This window comes from Arachis hypogaea, chromosome 18, assembly GCF_003086295.3.
Source record: "Arachis hypogaea cultivar Tifrunner chromosome 18, arahy.Tifrunner.gnm2.J5K5, whole genome shotgun sequence".
Classification (NCBI taxonomy): Eukaryota; Viridiplantae; Streptophyta; class Magnoliopsida; order Fabales; family Fabaceae; genus Arachis; species Arachis hypogaea.
The window spans coordinates 31,172,086-31,180,789 of NC_092053.1; the positions used below are offsets into that span (position 1 = coordinate 31,172,086).

The 8,704-nt window shown below is 30.2% G+C and overlaps 1 long non-coding RNA gene across 3 annotated transcripts; it reads right to left on the reverse strand.

The window, feature by feature from the left end:
* Positions 1–4,167: 4,167 nt before the first annotated feature.
* Positions 4,168–7,741, reverse strand: LOC112771442 (uncharacterized). 3 transcript variants are annotated; one of them, XR_011876230.1, is made up of 7 exons: positions 7,118–7,712; positions 6,557–6,598; positions 6,287–6,349; positions 5,577–5,715; positions 5,298–5,498; positions 4,857–5,039; positions 4,168–4,482 (listed from the first exon to the last, which is right to left on the reverse strand). It is a non-coding gene; the product is annotated as an uncharacterized lncRNA (long non-coding RNA). The 3 variants fall into 3 exon arrangements; XR_011876229.1 differs by lacking the exon at positions 6,557–6,598 and having other exon boundaries at positions 7,118–7,741; XR_003187066.3 differs by lacking the exons at positions 6,287–6,349; positions 6,557–6,598; positions 7,118–7,712 and having other exon boundaries at positions 5,577–6,207.
* Between the last annotated feature and the right edge of the window lie 963 nt (positions 7,742–8,704).

The window sequence follows — 8,704 nt, forward strand, 5'->3', positions numbered from 1 at the left end:
ATAATGCAGACAATTGAGTTTATTATTGTTGTTATAATAAACTAATTTGTTCTGATTTATTAAAAAATAAATTATTAATCGGTTTAATAAAGATGTCCAATAATAATATGACACATATAAATATCTTTAAAAAAAAGACATTTTTAGTATCTTTATTAAAGTGGTCTCCATTTGTTATATGATTTGATCATTGTCATTAGTTTGGTCAATTAAATTTGACAACTTTTTCATAATAAGGAGTTTAGGACTTAAGGAGGGTATCAATACCATAGGTAGCAATAATTCTTTATTAATTATTAGAGTGACCTAGTGTTGGTAGTTGTTGGCACGTGTTAAATGTGATAAATGCTGTTTTGTCTTTTCAAAGGTTTGGATCAAACTTTCTTACTTTTGACTGTGAAATAATTAGGTTACGTCGTTGTTTCCATTCTCCAGTTATTCAAATTCAAGAATTCTAATGAAAAGTCAAGTCATCAAATATGCTTTTACTTTCCATGGTGATTTCCTAGAAGATCACGATAAAGAAGTCATAGTGACGATGATACATTGCTAATTATATATATATAATTTAAAAACTAAGACTCTATGTTATTTCTAGTATAAAATAATTGGACTCTCGTTTTTTACCGAAAAATTCTCCCAATTTTTTTTTTATATATGTTTCACTTTCTAATAATATTTGTGTTTGTGGAAATTTAAATGTCCTCGTGAGTTCTATTACAACTTAATTCTCAAGTTAGGTCTATAATAGCAACTGAATCAAGTATGCTTCTTTTGGAAAATGTTAGTTCATAAAACAAAATTTTAACCAAATCTAAATTAGATCTTGCCTAAATTTGAGATTGATTAATTTATAATTTTTTCTAAATTTTCTGTCATTTACTATAACTAAAAGGCATATAATCTGTCCAAGTATTCAAACTCACCCTAATTCTCATTTTTTATATTTCTATTAATTTGATCGTTAGAATTCTTTATATGTACTCTCCACTATTCCATTGAATCAATACTAACTAAAAGTTTGCATTTCTCAACTGTATGAGCTAAGATAACCCAGGGTTCAGGATAACACCTCCATAATTTACTCCCATGAAAGTATATCTTCACTTTTTAGGATATGTCAAAAAGGTTCTTGAAGAACTTAACTAAAGAAAGATACCTATCCAAGACATGCCTCAACTTAATTATTCTCCATGGTCCAAAAGTCAGAAGAATAATTATAGGACTTTTTAGACAGTTGCAAAACAGAGTGCATCCAAATTGAAAATCTCTAGTCCCAATTAAGTTGATTTTATGGTTCTTATAAAAAGAGCTTCGAATTAAAGGAAAATTTCTTTTTCTAAGAAACCTCATTAGCCCTATACACCGTAAGAGAGATCCAGGATCACCTATATAACTATTTGTAATAGGATGAAGAACAAGAAGCTATAAAGATTGACTACAACTGCCATGACTACTTCCAGAGATTTTCCTTCGAGAGCGCAATTAGTGCTTTTTTAAGGAAATTAATCTAGAACACCATCAAGACATTACTAAACATATTGCCTGCCCAACTGTACATTGAAATGTATCATAGTGAATTTCCACTCCTCACCCTTGCACTCAAGAGCCTCTCAAGATAAAAGGTATTGTTGTACGACAACATCTATGAAGACCACAACAAAAATGATATATGGGGTGGAAAATGATAAAGGACAAGAGAACACAAGCATGAACAACAAGATGATGCAAGAACAAGAGCACTTGAACTGGAAAATGGAGTATGTGAGGATGAGGTATTAAGTCTCAGTACTTATGTTTGTAATTTTAAATGAGGGGTCTAATGGATCAAGTCCAACACTTGTTATCCATAGAAGTTATGTTTTATTAGGATTTTAGAACAATTTCGAATGGATATTTTAAATGCATAATTGCCCAACTTATTCTGTACTTCGATAAAGGCCTTTCAATTTGGAGAAGCTAACTTTTCTCAATGTTCATGCCCATGGTGACTTCCTGGCAAAGCACGGGGTCATTCTAGGAGAGTTCCCAATGGAAGACATTGGTTATACCTTGGGGCCAATATTTTTTATGATTATAGTGTGACCTATTTAAACATGACTCTGCCACTAGTTTCTCTAACAGGATCCACTTTAGCTAGTTGACACGAGCTTGCTTCCTTCTTGGATCGAATAGAGTGACATGGGAATTTTCTTTGACAATCTCAATAAGTATCACAGCTGCCAGTCAGATAAAGATGCTAAAAATGTCATTTTATAAAAATATTTTTTAATAATTAAAATTTAACACATATAATCAATTAAATCGTATTATTTTTGTCAAAATTAGATTAGACAAATTGATTTGACTGAAAAATCGTGAATCAAATCTTGAACTGGTCTAAATTAATATTATTTTTTTATAAAAAATGACTACAATACCCTATTATAGAAAATAACTAAAATACTTTTATTATATATATTAATTTTGAAAATCTTAAATTTTAGTCTTTTATTTTTCTATCGTAGGGTTAGGATTTAGAATTTTTAAAATTAATATATATATATATATATATATAATAAGAGTATTTTAATCATTTTCTATAATAAAGGTATTGTAGTAATTTTTTATAAAAAAATAATATTAATTTAGACCAATTCAAAATTTAATTCACCATTTTTTTGGTTAAATCAATTTGTCTAGTCTAATTTTGACAAAAATAACATGATTTAATCAATTATATATGTTAAATTTTAATTATTAAAAAACATCTTTAAAAAAAGACGTTTTAAGAATTTTTATCTGAGTGGCTCCCTCCTATATATTGGTTTGAACCAAGTGGTTTGAATTTCAAATATTACCATGGTGTAGTATGCATGCCAAGAGAACACTTTCAAGCTTATATATATACCCTAATTTTTCTTGGCTTTGTCTAGCTCCTTCTTCAGTTCTTCTAATATCACTTTGTCATAGACTTTGACTAGACAATTTGCCACCACCAAGGAAAATTATTGATGAATTGGTGGAACTTTTAGTCAATAAATTTGATTTCGTTATTTTGAGATTTTACAATCTCGTTTTTCTTATTTTGATTTCTACTGTGCTTAATATTTTTTAATTATATTTTTTATATTACAATAATAAAAAATTAATAATTATTTTCTATTGTAGGACATTAAAATCTAAAAATAATGACATAATCATATTGTTTTAATTTATTGGGTTGAAAGAACAGTGAAGCTTCGTAGAATCTGGAGGTAGTCCGCAAGTGATTATTTTTGGGATGCTTAATCTGGTGTGATGTTGTTATTTTATATGAATTTTTGATAGGGCAATTATAATAGGAGTGAGTGGTTCAACTTCCACCCACTTAGTAAAGTAGTTTACAACAACTTTAACCTTCTTGTAATAACATTGCTTATTATGCACTATTTTTATTCTCTTCTTTAACTATGTCTATATGTGACAATGGTTTTGTGCTTGCCATGGATGTCCATGACTTTTAGGCCACTAGAGTATATGATTGCAAAAACAAAAGAGCTAGCTTGTGTTGCCTATATTTTTTGTACAAATTTAAACTCTCAAGCTATTCGATACATTCACTACAACAAAACAACATTTTGACGACGATTTTTTTTAATGCTTGGTGACGATTTTAACTGTCACTAAATAGTTTTGCGACGGTTAAAAAAAGCGTCACAGATTTGAGCGTTGCCAGCTGACATAGTGACGGTTTTGGACCACTGTTGGTAAGGAGTGTCGCTAAATTGTTTATGAAGGTTTTTAAAATATAAAACCGTCACTAATTTGTAACACTTGTAGAGATACTGTATTTCGCGACGTTTTGAAACTGTCATTACATTACTAAATCTTGCGACAATTTTTCCTTATATTTCATGGTTTAAACCGTTACAATTTAGAGACGATTTGAAAGTGTCACTAAGTTACTAGTTCTTATGACAGTTTTCAGGCATATTTAGTGACTATTTAAACTGTCATAATATTTTTAGTGACAGTTTTTTGATTTAAAACTATTACTAAGTTACTTATTCATGTGACAGTTTTTTCCTGTATTTAGTGCTTATTTTAAACTGTCATAATCTCTCCGACATCAAAGTTTTCTTTTATTAAATATTGCAAAAAATATTTCTATTATAAATAATAATTTATATGTGTCTACCAACAAAATAATAAATGGCATAATATTTCAATAAATTTAAACTTAATCTTGTAAGTTTTACAAAAATAGCAACAATATATTTCAAAAGTTGAATTCGACAAATTTTACATAATCATAATCAATAAAATGTAAATTCAAAAAATCCTAAATTAATCCAAACATGAAAGCTAACAATTGTACTTGTAACTTAATCCTCAACTTTTTTCCGCAACTTAGCTTCACCTTCAACCTCAATAGTATTCAACTTCAGCAATTGCTTCACAAGCAACTCTTTAACACAAGAAACTCTCTCTTGTCCTCTTCAACAATTTCTTGTGATCCCCCTAAAGACCCAAATAAGACAAATCATACATCAATGAATAATATTCTAGATGAACAAACTAATATTATAATAACTGAAACACAAATATACAAGCTTGAAACTTAGTTCTTTAACTTAAAATAAAACTAAACAATAACTGAAACAAGTGAAACTCCTTATCATTTTTCTCTTGTAGTACGCAATGAATGTGCTCTAGGAGCATGCAAGTATTTCTCATCAGTTTTTAGTCTTAAGATTGTTAGGAATCATCTAGTCATATAGTATATATGCATATTTATTTATTTATTTTATTTATTTACTAATATTGGTTTACCAGAGATTATTTATTTATTTTTATTTTATTCACTAAGATGGTGCAAGTTTATTGGTACTTACATGTTTGGCTACCACCAAATTCCAAGCTCTTCCACTTAATGCATAACGAACAGCAAACTTTATAGGATCCAAAAATAAGTAAGTTATAATAGAGTAAACCCAGATGATTCCCGTCTAACTCCATCCTATGGCTTTGATTCTTGCTAGCTCCTAAGAGAGAAAGGCAGATACAATAGTTGCAATCTACAGAGGATATAGAAGTGATTAGGATCATTGACATAAAAAATAAAATCAGGGCAATGTTTGGTTTTTATTGTCATCTCCTCTCTTTTATTTTTAGTATTTTGTAAAAAAAATGTGAAAATAAAAAATAGAATTACACTATTAATTTATTTTTCAAAATTCTAAACATAAAACATTGAAGACAAAAATAAGAGATAAAAGTAAAAACCAAATTGACTCTTACGCTTTGTACTGAGTGGGATAAAATATAAAAAGTACCAGTTGAGTTATAACAAAAGCGATCATAAGCAAAACACCGGGCCTTTTTGTATAGGACCATCCCCTTGAGCGATTCACAAAAATTAAGGCTTGACTAATTATACTGACTTGAAGATATATAGCAGCTCCTAGCATTTTACTCTCTTCATGAGTAGGTGGACCATGAAGATCTCCGTGGAGATGTCTCACATGAAAATGGTTCTGTATCACAGTGATTTTCATTGTCATATAATTTGATGTCACTACAAACAATGATTAAGCTAGAGGGAAGATGCTTACAGGAAAAAAGTGTATTTTATATGCTGCTCAAAAGAATATCACTGTCATTAGAGTCAGATAACCTCCTAGGACAATCCCAGTTGCAAAAATCTCACTCAGCTTCCAACTATCAGGACTTCGAGAAGGCTTAACCAGTTACCTCGCATTTTGTTAGAGACTATTTATATGGGCTAGCATACAAGACAAATAAGCATGGCAAGTGGCCTTTAGGTCTAACAGATTTGTAACAGAGGAACTTTTGAAGGGAAAGGTAGTTAGCTAGAGTTAGGAATAAATAGAGGAATAATAGAATCAGTTTTTAAATTTCACCATAGAAAATGATTGAATTGTCATAATATTGTATCTTTTCTGTATTAGACAAGAGTAGTCCAGGTTTGAAGTAAAATTCACAACCATTTTAAAGAAATGATGAAGTTGTAGAATAAAGAAGCTAAATTAGCTTGTCAGAAAATACTTCATCAAAATGCATCCAATATACACTATTAACAAAAGTCAGACCTTGAGCTATATATAAACAGTTAAATGTTGAATTGAACAACAATTATTTCACTATACATGGAACTCAAAGTGCCCGTAGAAATACTAGGTGCAGCCGTGCAAGAAACATTATTATTAAATCTGATCTCAATCAAAACTTGAAACACTTGAACAGTATCACTAAGAGAATATCTCAGTCACAGAGAATTTATGACCAAAGTTGAAGAGAGTACCAAAGGTCACCACGGAATTAGTGTATATATATTGTATTACATCAAGTTCTGCCACTTGACAAGCTGAAACAACGAAAAACACATAATTGTTAATTATATTCAAACAAATGAGATTCATTATACCAGTGCCTCAAATAATTTTCATAAAAATATACATATGCAAAGAGATATAAATAAAACTAACAAATCAGGTAAATGCAAGTCTAGAATTAGTAGGTTTTCTTTTTTGAAAATGAAAAAGTTTCCAATAAATGAAAGAATAGAGTGTACCACTCCCTCAAGAACTTTAGAATCAGAGAGAGAAAATGCTTCCTGCAATATTATTGCATTGAGCACAATTAATTAATAGTAATAAGAGTGATTGGTAACATGCTTTGGAAAACATATACAAAGGTGATATCAAATTTCCTGCAAATTAATTGATTTATACTCATCTTATAATTAATCACTAAATTAATTAATTTAGACAAACTGCATTAATACCACACGAAAAAAGAAAAAAATAAACTACAACACTTAAAAATGTTATTCAAAAAGAAGTTCACATTACATAAGATTGCAAGAATCACTTAATTAACAATGTAACTCTTGACATTGGACCAATATAATTGCATATTAGTGCATCAATTGCACTCTTATCTGTCCTTCTATTAGAAATGCATCAAACAGCCATAATTCTAGTTGAAACATTTCATCGAACATGTTATGTACTAGTAAAATTAAAATGAATTTTAAAACAAACAGAATTTAAAGCTTCCAACAAAATAATTCTTCATATAATAAGATACAAAGCACAAAACAGGAATTATCACAAAACTAGAGAAAATTCACATTTTAGAATGAAATGAAGGAGACTGAATGGAATGAAGGAAAAAGGAGAACAATTTGCTCGAGGACTTTGCTACTTTCTACGGCCACGGTGGTAGATATCAGAGCGGGAATTGATGGCACCGGAGACTGTGATGGAGTCTCCCTATTGTTGGTGGTTGCTACGTGGAAGCGACGTCTTGTGCCAGGAGCCTGGTCTACGGTGGCCGCGTTCTCCAGATCGCCACCAACATTGATTTGAGGAAGTTGTTTCCGCCACTGGCGTTCGGTCCCACGCAGTTGTTTTCCATCGAAAATTAGAATTTTGCACGATTCGATTTACTAGCACGAAGATCTCGTTCTCCTACATTGTTTCCATAACGACGCCTTGATGCTGAATCTGGAGCGCTCAAAGAAAATCCTAATTGCGTGCTTCAAGAATAAACTCCAAGTTCGAATCCCGAGAATATTCTAGATTTCTTCGTGTGATTTGGAATTTGGAGGAGACAATTTGATTTACAGGTTGATGAATTTGAAATTTATGGGAAATGGATAGAAGAAAAAATAAAATGAATGAAGGTGAGGGAAGAGGGAGCAGTGCCAGTGAGTTGGTGACTCGGGAGAGGTGTGTTATGGCTTGCTTATGATAAAAAGAGTGAGACAGACTATAATTTTACTATTGTAACATTTAAGTTTCTGACGGTAAAAAAATGATAGAGATAAGTGTCACAATTTTTTATAATGGTGGCTCTTAAAATAAGGGTCACAAACTAAATGTAGCTATTCAACTAAATTGGTGTAGTGATTTTTCTAATAGTTTTAAATGTTACATAATAAAATAACATGCATGAATATATGTATAGGGATGAAGTGCTAGTATCAATCCATACATTCTATGAAAACAGAAAGTTTGTCCACGTTAGTTCTAGGAGAACAAGTCATCCAAGATGTAAAGGATGATTATTTTTTATTTAACATAAAAAATACAAAATATTTATACTATGTACTCTACAATTAAAAATATATAATTGTGTTTACTTTTAGGTTCTAGACTCAGTTGCTTGTATGCTCACACAGGAGCATAAGAAGTTTAATAAATTAACATTCATATGGTTTCTATTAATAACTTGTTCGGTAACTCATAATACAAAAAAAAAAAAAAATATTAGATTGGTTTAAATTTTTACTAGCATATAAATAATTTGATTTCATGCTTTATGTGACATTTTATACAATAATTATTACTTTCACGATCCGAACTACTCAATAACTCAGGAAACAATTTGCATATCAATACATGCACAACATCTTTTACTTGTCAAAGATAAGTCCTTTATTTTAATGAGTATGAATTTAATCCAAATTATTATTCATCTTATCAATATAGACTCACCACCCCCGTTATTTTGTAAATGAATAGAGGTTTGTCCCATCAACAATCTCAATGACCATTGGTTCCTAATGATTGTGGATATGAACAAAGGATACCTATTTATGCTTAATTCTTCTATAGATCCAAACAATGGTCTTAGACTACGGTGAAAGCTAGAGAGAATTATTGTACCTAAACTGTAACAATCCAAAATTTGAGTAACAGACTTCTCGAGTTCC